At 42.9% G+C, this 19,933-nt stretch overlaps 1 protein-coding gene across 2 annotated transcripts in view; it reads left to right on the forward strand.

The window, feature by feature from the left end:
• Positions 1 to 1,626: 1,626 nt before the first annotated feature.
• LOC128830652 (P2Y purinoceptor 8-like) overlaps positions 1,627 to 19,933 on the forward strand; it is a 51,984-nt gene continuing 33,677 nt past the window's right edge. The window contains exon 1 of one of the 2 annotated variants that reach the window (XM_054016518.1): positions 1,627 to 1,911. The gene's annotated coding sequence lies outside the window, so the exon portion shown is untranslated. The remainder of the gene's footprint in view (positions 1,912 to 19,933) is intronic. The other variant, XM_054016519.1, reaches the window with a different exon arrangement.

The raw sequence follows: 19,933 nt of genomic DNA on the forward strand, positions 1-19,933 counted from the left end.
CCCATTTCCAGTTCACCCACTTCATTCTTTAGTTCTTACACACACACACAAAACTGATTGACTAAATAATTCACCATGCCAGTCTATTTTATATGGAAGGTGCTCAGATACTAAAGAGGTCTGCAACAGTACAAAATCCTAAAATACATAGATTTCACCACAACTGAAATTTGAGTTGCAAATTGGTTTTCACCTAGCTCTACAGATGGTTTCTACTAACAAACGGAAACCAGAGTTCTAAAGTAGGCATCTGTAGATAGGAATATGCCATGCGGAATACAGTTTATTTCCTATGGGCTCTTTTGCTTTTTGGCAATGAGAAGTTTTATTTGTTTTCATCAGGCCTTTTATTAACATTCCGCTAGATATATTTATCTAATTGCACATTCTATGTCAGTAAATATGGCAGGTACAATGGGAAATTATGGATATGCAGGAAGATCTACTGGTAGGAGTAAGGGTGTGGCCTGTGTACGTGCAAATTTCACTTTATTGGCTGCACTCTGTGAGGCAGATCCCCAGCGGGTGTAAGTTGTTGTAACTCTGTGGAGTAAATGGAACTATGATGGTTTAGACCAGCCGCGGATCTCCCCCTGTCCCTAATCCATTCTTAAATCTGTGGGTTCAGCTTGTTAGTACAATCTGCTATGTGTCCTTGGGCTATTACTAATAAGGGTATCACACTTCACACACTATGCTTTTTGCCACCTTCAATACATTGTCCATTAGTTACCCACTTCTGCTTTCTGCTTGTTGGGATGAATATATTTTTCTTACCACTTGCAGCTGAATATAGTTATGAACTGTCTGGCTGAAGTATATAGTACACTTCATCCCATAAAACAACAACATTAGAATTAAGTACAAGCAGTCACTGTGTTAGACTCTTTAGCAAAATTTATGTTTTCAAAAGTTCTACTATTAGGAAGTCAAACAGATCATAGAGTAATTATCTTCATTCTTACACAAAGACTGACTTAAAATATTTTTATATACTATTACTTCAGACTTCTGTGGCTATAGATTCAATTATATGACTCTATTCATTTAGTGGAATATAGTCAGTTATGGATCACAGCAAGTGTTTTCTTTTGTACTAAATATTACATTTTATTTCAGTTAATAAAAAAAATATTATACTTATGTAGCACTTTTTATCCCAGAGGGGTTTTTTTTAAAGCAATTTATAAACTAATATGCAGGAAACATTCATACATCCTGAAATGCAGCCACTTCTGGAGTGGAATATGACAACAGTTTAACAGCTCATTGTAACACTGCACAACAATTCAGAAAAGGAAGACGATAATATCATAATAATATATTCTGTAATACCACAACCAGCTGAAACTATGAATGTGTTATGCAGGAAGTCAGAGTAGATGAACTTCTGAAATTAAAATTTTTGAATCTGCAAGAGAGCTTTAGGTAGGCAAAATTCCCACTAGAAATTTGGCCAGGACACTAAGGTAAATATTCCTTCTCTTTCATATAATCTATAATAACCACAAACAGTTCAGTGGATCTAAATGGCCAGGACATCAGTTTCATGTTGCAGCAAAAAGACACACCCTCCAGCAGCAAAGTTTCCTAACACTGTGCAAGAACATTGGTTCAATACAGACTTTCAGGAAAGAGGACTACCAAGTGAATCAACAATATTTCCTGTAGAATGCTATTTTTCTTCCGATGGTCCCTGTCCTTCCGCATTTCCCAGAGGTCCACAGCAGCTTAGCTTGTGAAATCTGGTAAGATAGACTTCAGAGGGATAGTTGCACTATGTGATATTTTATTTATGAACATAGGAGCTTTTAAGGAAACTTTATAGCTTTACCATTGTGAAGAGCATCAGCTAACAGGAGTTTCAGAGGGCACTGTTGCAGACTCTGTGCATGAAGATAGCTGGACTTGGTGAGTGGTGCATTTGATCCATCTGTGGGTTGCTTGTTTAAATGTTGGTTCTCTATGTATGAGCAGTAGCTGGGCTGTGGTCCCCACAGTAAGCAGCTGAGACAGGTCTGTTTTTTGGTGCCTTGGTAGGGGCCTCAAGGCTCGTACCCTTGGAACTTTTATCTGCTCTGCCATTTGAAGCCTCTGAATGGTTAATTGCTTCCTGGTGGTGAGGTTTGAACCAGGCAAAGGGTGTGGGTGTCAAAGCCCAGAATCCAGTCTGAACGGGAACGTCTATACTGCCTGTTTTTAGCCTGGTAGTGTGAGCCCCGCAAGCCTGAGTCAGTTGACCCAGGTTCTGAGACACACTGCTATGGGTTTCAGAGTAGCAGCCGTGTTAGTCTGTATCCGCAAAAAGAAGAACAGGAGTACTTGTGGCACCTTAGAGACTAACAAATTTATTAGAGCATAAGCTTTCGTGGACTACAGCCCACTTCTTCGGATGCATATATAGCTATATATGCATCCGAAGAAGTGGGCTGTAGTCCACGAAAGCTTATGCTCTAATAAATTTGTTAGTCTCTAAGGTGCCACAAGTACTCCTGTTCTTCTTCTTACTGCTATGTGGGTTTTATTGCTGTATAAATATTCCCTCAGAAAACTTTCCACCAGTTATGTCTATGACAAGGAAATGCTTTTCCATCTGATCATTGCCATCTTTCCATTGCCTTTATTCTGGACTACCCACTTCAGCTAATATTGAGCTGGAGGAATATTAAATGAGAGGATACAGTAATGGAGAAAGCAACAGCAGAGAGTAGGGGAATGGATATCAAGAAGAAAGATAGTGCCAATACCAATTACACTAACGGGTAGGCAATACTGGCACTAGAATGACTGTACCTAATTGGGTGAGGAATCTGGGCATAAACAAGCAGAAACAACTAAGATGTTTGTACACCAATGCAAGGAGCCTGGGTAACAAAATGGAGGAACTAGAACTAATGGTGCAGGAAGTGAAACCAGATATTATAGGGATAATAGAAACATAGTTGACTTGTAGTCATGACTGGAGTACAGGGATTGAAGGGAATGTGCTGTTCAGGAGAGACAGAAATAAAGATAAAGATGGTGAAGTAGCATTGAATATTATGAATGAGATAGACTGTAAAGAAATTAGAAGTGATGGAATGGATAAGACAGTCTGTTTGGGGCATAATCACTTTGGGGAAGAAAGCTCCCAGAGGCTCCCCTGGGATAGCGCTAGGGCTATGTTACACACTCCCAGGATCTGATGTGGATATGAATAGAGACCTCTTTAACATTTTTAATGAAATAAATATTACTGAGAATTCTGTGATTACGAGATACTTTAATGGAGAATATATGCTACTAATAATGGTAGGGCCCACGTTTTCCTGGATGTGATAGCTGGCAGCTTACTTCACTAAAGAGTCACCAAACAAACAAGAGGTGATGTCATTTTAGATTTAGTGCTGCGAGGACCTCACAGAAGAATTGGTTGTAGGGGACAACCTTGGTTCGAGTGATCATGAGCTAATTCAATTTAAACTAAATGGAAGGATTAACAAAAATCGGTCCGCAGCTAGGGTTCATAGATTCTAGGACTGGAAGGGACCTCGAGAGGTCATCGAATTCAGTCCCCTGCCCGCATGGCAGGACCAAATACTGTCTAGACCATCCCTGATAGACATTTATCTAACCTACTCTTAAATATCTCCAGAGATGGAGATTCCACAACCTCCCTAGGCAATTTATTCCAGTGTTTAACCACGCTGACAGTTAGGAACTTTTTCCTAACGTCCAACCTAGACCTCCCTTGATGCAGTTTAAGCCCATTGCTTCTTGTTCTATCCTTAGAGGCTAAGGTGAACAAGTTTTCTCCCTCCTCCTTATGACACCCTTTTAGATACCTGAAAACTGCTATCATGTCCCCTCTCAGTCTTCTCTTTTCCAAACTAAACAAACCCAATTCTTTCAGCCTTCCTTCATAGGTCATGTTCTCAAGACCTTTAAATCATTCTTGTTGCTCTTCTCTGGACCCTTTCCAATTTCTCCACATCTTTCTTGAAATGCGGTGCCCAGAACTGTACACAATACTCCAGCTGAGGCCTAACCAGAGCAGAGTAGAGCAGAAGAATGACTTCTTGTGTCTTGCTCACAACACACCTGTTAATACATCCCAGAATCATGTTTGCTTTTTTTGCAACAGCATCACACTGTTGACTCATATTTAGCTTGTGGTCCACTATAACCCCTAGATTCCTTTCTGCCGTACTCCTTCCTAGACAGTCTCTTCCCTTCTGTATGTGTGAAACTGATTTTTTCTTCCTAAGTGGAGCACTTTGCATTTGTCTTTGTTAAACTTCATCCTGTTTAACTCAGACCATTTCTCTAATTTGTCCAGATCATTTTGAATTATGACCCTGTCCTCCAAAGCAGTTGCAATCCCTCCCAGTTTGGTATCATCCACAAACTTAATAAGCATACTTTCTATGCCAATATCTAAGTCGTTAATGAAGATATTGAACAGAGCCGGTCCCAAAAAAGACCTCTGCAGAACCCCACTCGTTATGCCTTTCCAGCAGGATTGGGAACCATTAATAACTCTCTGAGTACGGTTATCCAGCCAGTTATGCACCCACCTTATAGTAGCCCCATCTAAATTGTATTTGCCTAGTTTATTGATAAGAATATTATGCAAGAGCATATCAAATGCCTTACTAAAGTCTAGGTATACCACATCCACAGCTTCTCCCTTATCCACAAGACTCGTTATCCTATCAAAGAAAGCTATCAGATTGGTTTGACATGATTTATTCTTTACAAATCCATGCTGGCTGTTCCCTGTCACCTTACCACCTTCCAAGTGTTTGCAGATGATTTCCTTAATTACTTGCTCCATTATCTTCCCTGGCACAGAAGTTAAACTAACTGGTCTGTAGTTTCCTGGGTTGTTTTTATTTCCCTTTTTAGATGGGCACTATATTTGCCCTTTTCCAGTCTTCTGGAATCTCTCCTGTCTCCCATGATTTTCCAAAGATAATAGCTAGAGGCTCAGATACCTCCTCTATTAGCTCCTTGAGTATTCTAGGATGCATTTCATCAGGCCCCGGTGACTTGCAGGCATTTAACTTTTCTAAGTGATTTTTAACTTGTTCTTTTTTTATTTTATCTACTAAACCTACCCCCTTTCCATTAACATTCACTATGTTAGGCATTCCTTCAGACTTCTTGGTGAAGACCGAAACAAAGAAGTCATTAAGCATCTCTGCCATTTCCAACTTTCCTGTTACTGTTTCTCCCTCTTCACTAAGCAGTGGGCCTACCCTGTCTTTGGTCTTCCTCTTGCTTCTAATGTATTGATAAAAAGTCTTCTTGTTTCCCTTTATTCCTGTAGCTAATTTGAGCTCATTTTGTGCCTTTGCCTTTCTAATCTTGCCCCTGCATTCCTGTGTTGTTTGCCTATATTCATCCTTTGTAAGGGTCCTTGATTTCAAAAGGGCAGACTTAAAAAAATTAAAAGAATTAGTTAGGGAAGCGCACTGGACTGAAGAACTCAAGGATCTGAATGTGGAGGAGCCTTGGAAATACTTTAAATCAAAGTTGCAGAAGCTACCTGAAGCCTGCATCCCAAGCAAGGGTGGGGGGGATTGTAGGGAAGAGTTGCAGACCAAACTGGATGAGCAAGCATCTCAAAGGGGTTATTAAGTAAAAGCAGGAAGACTACAAGGAATAGAAGATGGGATGGATCAGGAAGGAAAGCTACTTCTTGAAGGGAAGAAAATGTAGGGGGGGGGGGGGAGTGAGAACTGCCAAAATTCAAGCAGAGTTGGACATTGCAAAGGAAATTAAAACCCATAGTAAAATGTTCTATAGCCATATAAATAAAAAGAAAACAAGGAAAAAAGAAGTGGGACCACTGAGGATGGGGGAGATTAAAGATAATCTAGGTATTGCCCAACACCTACATGAATAATTTGCCTCAGTTTTTAATAAGGCTAATGAAGATCTTAGTGGTAGTGAAAGGGTGGCTAATGGAAATGAGGATCTGGAAGTAGAAATTACCACAACCGAGATGGAAGTCAAACTCAACATCTTAATGGGACCAAACTGAGGGGTCCAGATAATCTCTATCCAAGAATATTAAAGGAACTGGCAAATTGCAAGTCCAATAGCAAGGATTTTTAATGAATCCATAAATTCAGAGGTCCTACCCTATGACTGGAGAATTGCCAAGAAACTACAGGCCTGTTAGTTTGACCTCAATTGTATGCAAGATCTTGGAACAAATTTTGAAAGAGAAAGTAGTTAAAGACATAGAGGTAAACGGTAATTGGGATAAAATACAACATAGTTTTACAGACCAACTTGATATCTTTCTTAACTGATGTTTTAGACAAAGGAAACAAAGTAGATCTAATTTACCTGGATTTCAGTAAGCCATTTGATAGAGTTCCACATGGGAAATTATTAGTTAAACTGGAGAAGATGGAGATTAATAAAAGGATTGAAAGGTGGATAAGAAACTGGTTAAAGAGGAGACTACAAAGGATCATACTGAAATGTGAACTGTCAGGCTGGAGGGAGGTTACTAGTGGAGTTCCTCAGGGATTGGTGTTGGGACCAACCTTAATTAACATTTTTATTACTGACCTTGGCACAAAAAGTGGGAATGTGCTAATAACATTTGTAGCTGACATAAAGTTGGGAGGTATTGCCAATACGGAGGAGGACCAGAATATCATACAGGAAGATCTGGATGACCTTGTAAACTGGAGTAATGGAAATGGGATGAAATTGAATAGTGTAAAGTGCAAGGTCATGAATTTAGGGACTAAGAACATTTTTTTTTTACCATAACCTGGGGATTTATCAGTTGGAAGCTACAGAGCAGGAGAAAGACCTGTGTGTATTGGTTGATCCCAGGATGATTATGAACCGCCAATGTGATGTGGCTGTGAAAAAAGGCTAATGCAATCCTAGGATGCATCAGGTGAGGTATTACCAGTAGAGATAGAGAAGTGTTAGTACCATTATACAAGGCACTGGTGAGACCTGATCTGGAATGCTGTGTGTAACTCCGGTCTCCTGTGTTTAAGAAAGATGAATTCAAACTGGAACAAGGGTAAAGAAGGGCTACTAGATGATCAGAGGAACGGAAAACCTGTCTTATGAGAAGAGACTCAAAGAGCTTGGCTTGTTTAGCCCAACCAAATGAAGGCTGAGGGGAGATAGGATTGCTCTCTATAAATACATCAGAGGGATAAGTACCAGGGAAGGAGAGGAGTTATTTAAGTTAAGCACCAATGTTAACACAAGAACAAATGGATATAAACTGGCCATCAACAAGTTTGTTTGAAATTAGGTGAAGGTTTCTAACCATCAGAGGAGAGAAGTTCTGAAACAGCCATCCAAGGGAAGCAGTGGGGGGAAAAAATCTAACTGGCTTCAAGACTGATCTTGATAACTTTACAGAGGAGATGGTATGATGAGACTGCGTACAATGGCATGGAGCCAATCTGCAACTGCTAGCAGCAAATATGTCCAACAATTAGTGATGGGACACTAGATGGGGAGGGCTCTGACTTACTACAGATAATTCCTTCCCAGGTGTCTGGCTGGTGGGTCTTGCCCACATGCTCAGGGTTCACCTGGATAGCCATATTTGGGGTCAGGATGAATTGCTCCCCAGGTCAGACGGACAGAGATGCTGGGGGTTTTCACCTTCCTCTGCAGCATGAGGCACGGGTCACTTGAAGATTTAAACTAGTGTAAATGGTGGATTCTGTTGAAATCTTTAAATCATGATTTAAGGACTTCAGTAACTCAGCCAAAGGTTAGGAGTTTATTACAGAAGTGCAATGTGCAGAAGGTCAGACTAGATGATCATGATGGTCCCTTCTGGCTTTAAAGTCTATGAGTCTATAAGTCAGTGAGCTCAAAAATTTCAGTCTTTCCCTCATCCCTATACAAGTGCACCTGGCTGTTATTTTGACCTCTCACTCACCAGGCGGGACTCTGTGTTCTCTCATCCTACAGAAATGAGATATTGAAAAGGCTTAATTCACATTTTTCCCTGCTCAGAAGCCTTCCTTAAATATGTCAACTTGATAGAATCACTACCTGAACTGTTTTCTGAATGCTTTTTCCACCATCTCTCATTGAAGGCTGCATTCCTAGTGCTGATCACATCAGCTCAGAAATGTTATATTGTTCCATAGTGTAGTACGGCGACAACTCACCGGCATGGTGCCTCCTGCTGGTCATCCTGGGAATTAGCTCTTCCAGCCCAGAACGCCCTCTGCAGGCCACTGTCTCACCTGCCGCTGGCCCCCCCGTGTCCCTCCCAGACCCCTTTACCTTGGGTGCTGCCCCCTGGCAGTACCCCCACACTCTGGGTCTCCCCACCCAGGGGAACTCCCAACCCTCTACCTCCACCTCGCCTCAGTAGCTACTGCCAGTCACCATCTAGCCCCCACTCACTGGGACAGACTGCAGTCTATACCACTGATCATCAGCAAGGGGGGTTTGGACCTGCTGCCTTTGCATACCCTGGGCTGCACCTCTGCAACCCAGTACCCTTCCTGGCCTTTACTAAGGCCTGCAGCCTGGGGGTTTTCCAGCCTGGAGCTTCCCAGTTCCTCTGGCCTTTCCCCAACCCTGCTCCATTCTAGGTACCCTGCTGATCTCCCAAGCAGCCAGGCCTATCTCTCTCCACAGCTAAAGATAGACTGCTTGAGTTCCTGGCCCACAGCCTTTTATAGGGCCAGCTATGGCCTGATTGGGGCATGGCCTCACCTGTGGCTGCTTCTCCCAATCAGCCTTGCTGGTGGCTCCCTGGGGCAGCCCTTTCCCAGGGCTGTTTTAACCCCTTCAGGGCTGGAACAAGTGACCACCCCGCTACACATAGCAATAAGATGATTCTCACTGTGATGGATTGTATCCCCTGCGATGCAGTCTGGGAGCTGCTGGAACCACTGTGCCACCTAACAATTCTGCTGGGTTAGCTGGGTTGGCCTCTCCCACACTGCTCTGATGGTGATTTACAGCTAGGCTCTCCATGCCCTGTTATCACCCAACATGACAACAGGTAGCACCACACACCCAACTGAGTTACCTGAGTACTTTACCTAAGCCACTCAAGGATCAACTATGCAAGTACCAGCCAGTTTTCCAGCTCCCCAGCATTGCACCCCTACTGGAATATAAGCCCAGAATTGTTATACCATCTTGTACTGCACAGGGATCTGTATGGTGCAAGCTCATTAATTAATTCGCTCCCCTCTCAGTGTGGGGAAGCTATGCAACAAGCCTGTGTTAATCAAGCTGAGATTTTCTCAAACCTTCACTCAAAAACACAATGGTTAAGATAAACATAAAATGAGTTTATAAACTACAGAAAAATAGATTTTAAGTGATTATAAGTGATAGCAAATAGATCAAACCAGATTACCTAGCAAATAAACAAAACCACAAACTAAGCCTAATATGCTAGGTGGATAGAATCTGAATTAGCAATATCTCACCCTGACTGATGATATAAGCAGTTCACCAAGCTTCCATACACAGGCTAGAAATCCCTTTGGCCTGGGACCAGCACTTCCCCCAGTTCAGTCTTTGATCCTCAGGAGTTTCCAGGTTTTCTCTTGTGTGGGGAGTGAGGCCAAGAGATGATGTCACTCCCCACATAATATAGTTTCTCCAAATGGCAGGAACCCTTTGTTCCAAGCTAAGTTCGCAGCCCAGTTTGTGGAAAAATACAGGTACCAAAATGGAGTTCAGTGTCAGGTGGTCTGGTCACATGCCCTGGCATGCCTTGCTGAGTCATAGCAGCCATTATCCATAGTCTGCCTGAAGAATTCCCAGGAAGGCTCACATGGTGGGGGATTAACTTCTCCTAAGGCCTATCGTTTCCCTTAATGGCCCTTTACCTTGAATAGGCCCTTCACAATCAGCTGTCTAGGCTGGAAGCATCTTGCCTAGTGAGTGTCACCCAGATGCAACCACAAATACAGATGCATAGTCAGTATTCATAACTCCAGATACAAATATGATACATGCACACAAATAGGATAATCGTATCCAGGAAATCATAACTTTTCCAATGACACCTCAGATGACACATTCTGTACAAAGTGCATCATAATTACATTATAATAATACCACTATGGTGAATATGGGGTGCAGAGCATCAGAGGGGTAGCCGTGTTAGTCTGAATCTGTAAAAAGCGACAAAGAGTCCTGTGGCACCTTATAGACTAACAGATGTATTGGAGCATAAGCTTTTGTGGGTGAATACCCACTTCGTCGGATGCATGCAGAGTGTCACATTTACCCCAGATTCTTATTAAAGGTGATCTCTGGTTTACATCTAAACCAACCAATCCACTTACCAATGTTTCCCCTGCTGTCTCCCAAGAGCTATTCACTTCTAGACAGACTAGCCTACATCATTTAGATGTGAAAAAGGCACTTAGTTGCTATCTAAACAGAATTAAGATGTTTTCTAATTCATCTAGGTTGTTCATTGCACATGGGGATAATATTAGGGGGACAGTCAATTTCCATCCAGAGCTTATCCAGATGAATTAGGCTAGGTCTACACTTGGGGGGGGAGGGGAATCGATTTAAGATACGCAAATTCAGCTACGCAAATAGCATAGCTGAATTCGACGTATCCGAGCCGACTTACCCCGCTGTGAGGACGGCGGCAAATCGACAGCGCTTAATCCTACCTGGGCTGGTGGAGTACGCGCGTCGATTCGGGGATCGATTGTTGCGTCCCGACGAGATGCGATAATTCGATCCCCGAGAGATTGATTTCTACCCGCCGATCCAGGCGGGTATTGAAGACAAGCCCTTAGACTCTCTTGCTAGGCGTGATTGGAGATTTCAATACCATCACTGGAGCACATTCCACAAGATACAAAGCAACCTTTACTGCCTGTCTCAGAAATGTTTCCATCACAGCAATATGTGCAGGGTGCAAGCTAGAGTTCTCTCCATACTTCATCATGCAGCATTACTCCCTGGATTTAGCTTCTTGAACAGTCACTCAGTTCAGGAGAGCAATCCAGCAATGATTGTTCAATTCAGACTCCTGGAGCCTACCTCCTTTGGTTTCAGAGACTGCCGTCACATGCTGGTGAATGTGACCCTAGGAGTGTGGGTCTATGAAGGCAATATGCAAAGAAGTAAGGATAATAAATCTGCTGCTAGGCAGCGACTGCCTTCCCAAATGTTTTTGAATTTTTACATTAGATTAGTGGAAGGAACTGGGTGGCCACTGGGGCTTTGTCCCCATATATATTTTCAGAATAGGGCACAGAGAGATAACTAGAGGGTGCATATCGTCCCATTTGACATCGCTAGCAAGAAAATTCCAAGCTCATGTGCTGAGGGTGTGCATGTCACCTAAACTCTAATCTTGTCCCATTGACATCAATGGCAACACTCCCACTGGCTTCACTGATAAAGGATCAGGCCCCTAAAGCATGGGTCCAATGCAGGGAATGATCTGTTAGTATGGTAAGTAATTTTTTTTCCCTTTATTAAGAGTATCTTTTTATACAGTTCACAACAGTCAGCGTAAACTAACTCTCTGCTAATAGGGGAAGTGACTAATGCTATGCCCCGGAAGTCTTCTTGCATATTTTTTACGTTTATAATGGGTGTATTTCTTCACGTGAACTTGTCAGCATTTCCCTTTGTCAATTAAAAATGTGGCCAATGTTGCGATGAAGGTTTTGAATAGAAGTGTTGCAACTTTGGTCTTCAAGCTCAATCTCTTACACAAGAACTCAGCAAATTATGAAAATAATTCATAGCATGGCCATAACCAACCGTTTCTGAAGTTTTTCAATATTGGCCCATATTTCTTCTTATCCTGAAACAAAAGAAATAAATTATTGTTTCACTAAAAAGAGTGGAATAATGCAAAACCAGCAGCAGACTATTATATTGAAACATCATATCAGCCACTGGAAAAAACTGTCCCAGGACACCAAAGAATGCCACCAAAGCACTCCAAGAATAAATGTTACAGCTTAGTGGGACATTGAATTGACTTTGGTTTCAACAAGAAAGATTCCAGTATTCTTCTTTCTGGATTAATTCTTCAGGTGGGTGTGACAGCTTTGCTTAGGAATTTACATAGATCTGTATTGTCAGTACTGGTGAAGCATTTCAAGTAATACATGGCACAGTATATATTCGTTACAAGCTATTTACAACAGGTTGATTATAGATGCTGCTGTAAATCATGGGCCCAATTCTGCCACGTTTATGCATGTGGAGTGGCATTTAGGTGAAAATTCCAAGGGTCTGCAGAGAAGACTAACACTGAATATCATTTTAACATATTTTTCTGATTCCACTCTTACACCTAGTCCTATTCTCTCTTCAGCCTTAGCTTATTTTCTTCTAGAAAGCAGAATCATCTTCAGTTCCTTTTCTGAATCTTCAAACTTCTTTCCCTCTTTCTATGGCTGATCCTTAATCAAGAACAGGAAAAAGTGTCTCATCTATCAACCTCATGTAAAAGATGTCCAGTAAGTTTACAGAGAAGACCTCATTTAACATACTTAAAATCTGCCAGAACTTCTTAATAAATCCCCATTTTCAGGGTCTTATAACTTAGGAAGTAAAAATTCCTTAGTGCTGAAGCATAGCCCATAAATATTGCAGAAGGCCAAGAGCTGATTTCTTAATTATCCTTAGCTGGATCTAGGGCAGGGGAGGGCAAACTATGGCCCGTGGGCCAGATCCGACCCATCAGGGCTTTCAATTGGGCCCATGGGATTGCCAGCCCCATGGCACAGAGGGGCTAAAGCATGCGCCCTGCCTGTCCTGGCCCCGTGCCGCTCCCAGAAGCGGCCAGCACCACACCCCTACGGCCCCTGGGGGCAGGGGCAGAGGGCTCCTTGCGCTGCCCTCGCCTGCAGGCACCGCCCCCCACAGCTCCCATTGGCCAGGAACGGGGAACCGCGGCCAATGGGAGCATCAGGGGAGGTACCCGCAGGCAAGGGCAGCGCGCAGCAGAGTCGCCTGCTCCCCCTTCCCCCTCCCCCCGCCAGGAGCCACTACCGGCCACTTCCAGGAGTAGCACAGGGAAGTAGCACAAGGAACCTGCCTTACCCTTCCTGGGTGATGTTGCCACCCCAGAGCAGCATCGGGCCAGAGCCCGCATCCCGAACCCCTCCTGCACCCTGCACCTCAACCTCCTGCCTTGAGCCCCCTGCCACACCCCTCCTGCACCCCAACCCCCTGCCCTGAACCCCCTCCTGCACTCCACACCCCCTCCTGCACCCTAACCCTCTGCCCTGAGCCCCCTCCTGCACCCCTCCTGCATCCTAATCCCTTGCTCCAAGCCCCTTCCTGCACACCGCACCCCCTCCCATACCCCAAACTCCCTCCCACACCCCAACCTCCTGTCCCAGCCCTACATTCATGGCGCTGAATGCAATTTTCCCACTCAGATGTGGCCCTCGGGCCAAAAAGTTTGCCCACCCCTGATCTAGGGTGACCAGATAGCTCATGTGAAAATTTGGGATGGGGGTAGGGCAGTAATAGGGTCTTATGTAAGACAAAGCCCCTAATATCAGGACAGTCCCTATAAAATCAGTACATCTGGTCACCCTAGCTGGATCATACTTTCAGTTTCTTCTGTTACTACTTCTGATTCAAGCCTTTTCAATATTCATTGATGACTGATACATAGGAGCTGCATTGTAATGTACATTCACATTCTTGTGGTTAAAGCACTAGGATGGGTCCTAGTCTTGACCCTATCACAGATTTCCTTTCTGATCTTGGGCAAATTATCTAACCCAGTCGTTCTCAAACTTGGGCTGCCACTTGTTCAGGGAAAGCCCCTGGCGGGCCGGGCCAGTTTGTTTAACTGCCATGTCTGCAGGTTGGGCCAATCACGGCTCCCACTGGCTGCGGTTTGCCGCTCCAGGCCAATGAGGGCTGCAGGAAGGGCGGTCAGCATGTCGCTCGGCCCGCGCCACTTCCCGCAGCCCCCATTGGCTTGGAGCGGCGAACCGCGGCCAGTGGGAGCCACGATCAGCCGAACCTGCGGACGCAGCAGGTAAACAAACCGACCCGGCCCGCCAGGGGCTTTCCCTGAACAAGTGGCGGCCCTAGTTTGAGAACCACTGATCTAACCAGTCTGTACCTCCATTGTCCTGTTTGCAAAGAAGTCACGTAATACTTGCTTTCTTCTCAGGAATGTGGCAAAGTATTATTTTTTAAAGTAGTCAGAGAGCCACAGAAAAAAGGCACTATATGTAATGCAAAGAATTGTTATTATAGAAAGTTCTAAAAAAGGAAGTTAATGTTATATTTGGGTCATACAATCTGAATATTCACCTAACATCTCAAGAGCTCAGTGTACAGAGTTTTGTTTTCACTTATGATCTTTCGCTTGCTGTAGGGTCAAATTCTGTTTCCAGCCATTCTTTGTCTCCTTGCAAAACCTAATAAAACAACAAAGGAGCAAAAATTAATTTAGTTCCTCCCCATACCCAAACAAATATGTGCTTTATTATCTTGCATTACATTCTGCTGATATAACTAAAATTCCTTTGATGGTAAAGTCATTGCAAGTACTTCACCTGGATTGTGGTTTTATACCTTGTGTAAATAATTTCAGTCAGCAATAACTAAGATTAATTCAGCTTCACCAGCAAAGACTCATTGGGCCAATATCTACTGCTTTTCTATGAACCAAAGGCATTTAATGATACAGCTGGAAACTAAGGCAAAGAACTAAGTAAGTTAGTATTTGTGTAAGGTGAGATGGGAGATACTTGCAGATTAGTGGAGGCTACTATCTGCAGATAAAACAATTTTTCCCCCAGCCTCATTTGTGTGGGGGCACTGCAAAGTAGTAGTAGGCATAGGTGTATGGTTTATTTCAAAACAAATAAAATTTATTGTCCATATCCTAGGGAGAAAGCAAAGCAAATCCAGGTGGCAGAGTGAGATCTAGCCTGTTCAGCACAGAATCACACTCTATGAAGTACAAAGGAAACCAGTGGCTGTGCATAACGATACTTATTTCTGCAGCAGAGAGGAACCTTCTGAAAACCACAGAACCAGTGACTTTATTAGATCTGATATGAGCCAGGAAGAGAGACAAGATTGTGCTGTGAGAACAAGCCTGAACGGAGAACAACACATTGCTGTGGGCATGTGACGGAAAAGACAGAGCCATGGGAAAATTAGGGTAATAATTGACTTGCACCAGGGGAAAAAGCTGACCTTTTCTGAAGTCAGATCAGAATCAAAATGTATTGTGGGGACCAAAGCTGAACTGGCAGGGGAATCCTACGTAAAGCTGGTTTGGAATGTCTTGACAAAATGCTTTCTCATCAGAAGAGTTTCTCAGTTCCAGATTAGAACTTCTGGTGAGATGAAAGAGAAGAGAGAGATACCAGAATAGCCAATACTCCAAAGATTAGGGCACTCTGCCTGATTCAGAACAGAGACCCTACAGCCTATATGAGCACCCTAATTACCAGGCTATCGGCTATTCTAGAGTAGGTCACTCACTCACTCTGCCTCGTGGCTTTTTTCCCCCCACAAAATATTTCTAAAGGTCTCATTCTAAAACCTCAAAATGTTTCCAAACATAATTCTTGGTTTCTGGACAGCCCTGCTTATTAGGTCTATTCTGTCTGTGATTTCTATTGTTCCATGAGAGCTTATGCAGATAAATGGAGATGGTATGTAACATGTTGAAAAGTTAGCCCTTAATATCTCTATTAGCTTTTGGTGAGCTCTCCTTGGCTTCACATACTCAGTAGGCTTTATATCTCTTTTTTTAAAAGGTGCTTGCGCGCCAAGAAGATTTATTTTTCGTATTTACTTCATTGTGATAATTTATTAATGTCTTCAGGAGTATAGCTCCAGAGTAGCTACAGATACTTTTGTCTGTATAGTGGAAGTGCTGTGTAGTCTGAGGCAAGACAACTGAGGTGCTACAACTCTTCACATATTGTTATAGTTGAGTTCTCTGACTCACCCCCTGATGGTCCTATGGTCTACTAGTTCTCTTCTGGAAGGACAGACATTATTCCAATGGATTCACTAAAACATCAGGGGGCATATTGTCTGGCTTGCAAGCTGTGCTGAGCACAAGCCCAGTGGATGAGGGAGAAAGGGTGGCTTTAGGCAATCATTGTAGTGCCCCTGAGCATCAGTCAGATCATCACAGGCTATACTCCCCAGATAGTTTAGAGCAGCATGAGGGTTGTCTCTATGGTGCCAGCAACTAGTGGCTCTCAGGCGCCATTCCAGTAACTGGGGATTCCTATGGCATTGGGCTGCCCTGCCCATACCTGTTTTCCCCTAGATATACTTGGAGGCCAGGAGAGGAGAGGGTGCAGGAACTACTACAAAGGTCCATTGCCACCAGAGAATTCCACTGTGTGGAGAAAATGCTCCACTGACTGCAACTGCAGGCTTTGGGGATGCTTTGTTTGGGAGACCAGCACAAAGCTGCCTTAACAGCCCAGAAAATCTGACCCCTGATATATTGTAAATAGATATTGCAAAATAATTTGCTTATGGTGAAAAAAGAGATGGTAGGTTTCTTCTCAATCCTTACTTTAAAATCCTATATACTGAAGCTTTCAACTTTTTTGACTCCATCAATGGGTTTTACCCTCTAATACACTCAGAGAAACCACCACTAAACTTTTCTATTCATTTAGTGACCACCTCCAGTTACAAGAATATGCTAAGTCAATCCATGCATATATGTCATTACCATGCCTAGTGAATACGTCCACTCATCACATAAAGATCAATGGAGTTCAGCCTAAAACAGAGGTTAAAGTATGGACTATTGCATCCACTGCCTCGGTTCTGCATAGCAAAGACTGGAACATATGCACAGAGATCCTTTCATCAATCTAAATCAGCTACACTAGATCATTTATACAGGTACTAGATATATTCATTGATAAAATAATTATGGGTAAAGACAGTAATATATCTCTCCCTAAAGGATACATTTAAATAGGCACTCGAATACCAACATGATAAGTGCCGTAGAATAACCTTGATAGATAGAAAGAAAATTGAACTTGTGTGAGCTCAGAGTTGTTATGCGTGCAGCATTCAAAGTTCAGATGAGCAAAAACAACATCTGTTAAGTGCCTCTTAACACCTTCTGTCTGTGTGAATTATTTTCTTCTTATTAAATTTAGCTTGCGGTGTACCTTGTAGCCAAACGTTACTTAGCTAAACAGGTGATGAACACAGTATATATGAGCCAGACAACTTTATTTTGGTAATGTTAGTTTGTAACTGGAAAGTGTGATCTTTTGTGACCTTTAATACTATTGTGGGCAAAGTGAGAAAAGGGGAAAAAAACACACCAAAATTTATGAAACTAAATGAACTGCTTATATTCTTGGCTCACCTATAAAAAAACCCTTCATAGCTGTTGGACCACCTAAGTTCTGTAGTCTTCCTAGGCTCTATCAGTATTAAGCTGAGGCTGGTACAAGGGGGCATAATTGCGTAATGTGATGATTTCAGATAATCACCTCATTCTTCAGCACTCCTGGAATATTTAATAAGGCAATGTGTGCTGCACCCTCTTTGAAAATGAACTTCTTGATTCCTACCTTTGTGAATATCTCAGAGGGCAAACTCATGCATAACAACTTTGCAAGATTGTGTGAGCATGTCAGAAAATAAATCACATTGCATTAAGAAGTCATTACCCTGAAACACAAGTTCATAGTGTGATAGACTCCAAGAGTCATTCCTGGGTCCAGGAATCTCCTATTAGCATTGGTTGAGTATGAAAGATCACATCATTACAAGAATATCCAGGATGGCAGGCAACACTAAAGCCTTGAGATTAATAATGGAGATGTCTCTGAGTTTTCTCACTGACTGCCTGAGAGCAAGGTTAGGCCCTTGTAGAAATAAGTTATGCAGGAATTTCCAATTTGGTACACTCTGATGCACCCCAGAACAGCCATCACAAAACACAGGGACATTGAAGCAAGACACGCAGATAGATGGAATCAACACATGTAACAACCATGAACCATTAAGTCAGCAACGGTCTGAACAAAACATCATCACAGTCCAAATGGCAGGTGTGTAGCAGCAGGTCCTGAGTAACTGCACACACCCAGCGCTATGGGCACATACACACAGGAACTGGAACTCTGAGTTCAGGGAGCAGGGCCCAGGAAACGAACAGGGAGCAGGAAGCAATAAGCAGGGGAAGCAGGACGGCAACACTCCCCCGCCCCCCCCCCATCATCACAACTTCTTTCTCTTTTCCCCAAAAGTTCAGCTGTATTTTACTGGGGGCACCTGGTGATCCTGGGACTGTCGGTTACGTCTCTGATTCAGATCAGGGGGTGGATGACGTTGCTGTAGCGCAACGCTCCCAATTAGCCACATGACATCACCATATGCAGAAAGAGTGTCCTCTTCCTTCCCTGTTCCCCTCCCAGTAGGCAAGATATCTCGCTGGCTAACAACACATTCTCCGCATGGTACTCGCATTCGCCACACTCCAGACCCTAACATATCACTAGCAAGATTTGAAGATAGGAAACTACAGCCCAACACAGCTACAGCTTTTTCAGAATCAGCAGCCCTTGTCTCACTGGTTACTTTCTTGTACTGTGGTAAGAAGCAAGAACCTCTGGATAAATGTGTGCTATGAGTCATTTGCCAAGAAGAACAAAACAAGTGAGAAACTGCAACCAACAATGGCCTCCTTCAGGCAGCTCCTGAAACATGCAAATTATCAGTCACCCATATGGACTCATGCAACAGGCCAGTATCTTTAAGTACCCTCTGCCAGCAATGGATGGGTGATAGGACAACTTGTTCCTAAAACAATGTTGCTGTCACCTGCTCCAGAAGCCATCCTCACATTTGTGCTGTGTGGCTGCGAGTGTACCTGTGCAACAAAGAGATTCAAATGCCACAGGGAAGATTTGGCGTGTTGTGATGCATGCAACTGTGACAGTCAGGAGTGTAGCAACAGCGTATTGAACACATCAAATTCTGAGGGGGAGTAGAAATGTTTCAACTATCTGCTAATTACTGTGACTGTTTTTCTGCAATATAGCTCAAAGGAGAGCTGCATTAGAAATTCAGTAATTCATAGTTATATGTTGGTGTTACATGAGAGTACGTGGCTGTACTTTGTTATTCACATGATATATTCATACAAGACATTCTACGGCCCTCCTACTAGGAGTCATTACTGTTATAAATACCTTACATGTATTGTCACCATATTCAGTGATAGTAAGAAGATATTTCCAGTTGTGTGAAGTGTGCTTAGACTTATGTCTTCCGCTGAGCAGATAACATAAAAAATGGTTTATAATTAGGGGTAGGCAGCCTTGTTATCTGCATGACTTCATACAAATAGCAGATAGAAAAACTTTTTTTAAATCAGTTCATTCTACAAATAATGACAAACACACTGATGTATTACATGGTACTAACAAGCTCATACTGTTGTGTGACTACAGACTTTTGCTTTAACTGAAGACAACACACACCAGTCATCACACAATTAAAGGGTGAAAAAGCTCCCTACACCACTGCATTCCACACAATAGAAGGCTCTGCCACATCCAGTAGTTAGGGTGCTAGTCTGAGACCCATGTTCGAGTCCCTACTCTGCCAAAGACTTCCCATGTGACCTTGAGCAAGATACTAAGTCTCTCTGTGCCTCAGTTCCCTGTCTGCAAAATGGGGATAGTAATACTTCTCTGTCTTAGGAGGGTGTTGTGAGGATGAATATATTAAAGATTGTAAGGTGCTCAGCTACTTTTGTAATGGGAAGAGTGCCTTTGTTAGATATTTGTTTTATGCTGTTCACTTTTTATTGTTTTGTCTTTTTACCCAAGTACATTATAAAGTACCTTGATGCCTCGGTTTCCCCATCTATAAAATGAGGATAGTGATACTTACCTCCTTTGTAAAAGGCTTTGAGATCTGCTGATGAAAAGTACTGTGT

The sequence above is a fragment of the Malaclemys terrapin genome, chromosome 1 (assembly GCF_027887155.1).
Source record: "Malaclemys terrapin pileata isolate rMalTer1 chromosome 1, rMalTer1.hap1, whole genome shotgun sequence".
NCBI lineage: Eukaryota > Metazoa > Chordata > Testudines > Emydidae > Malaclemys > Malaclemys terrapin.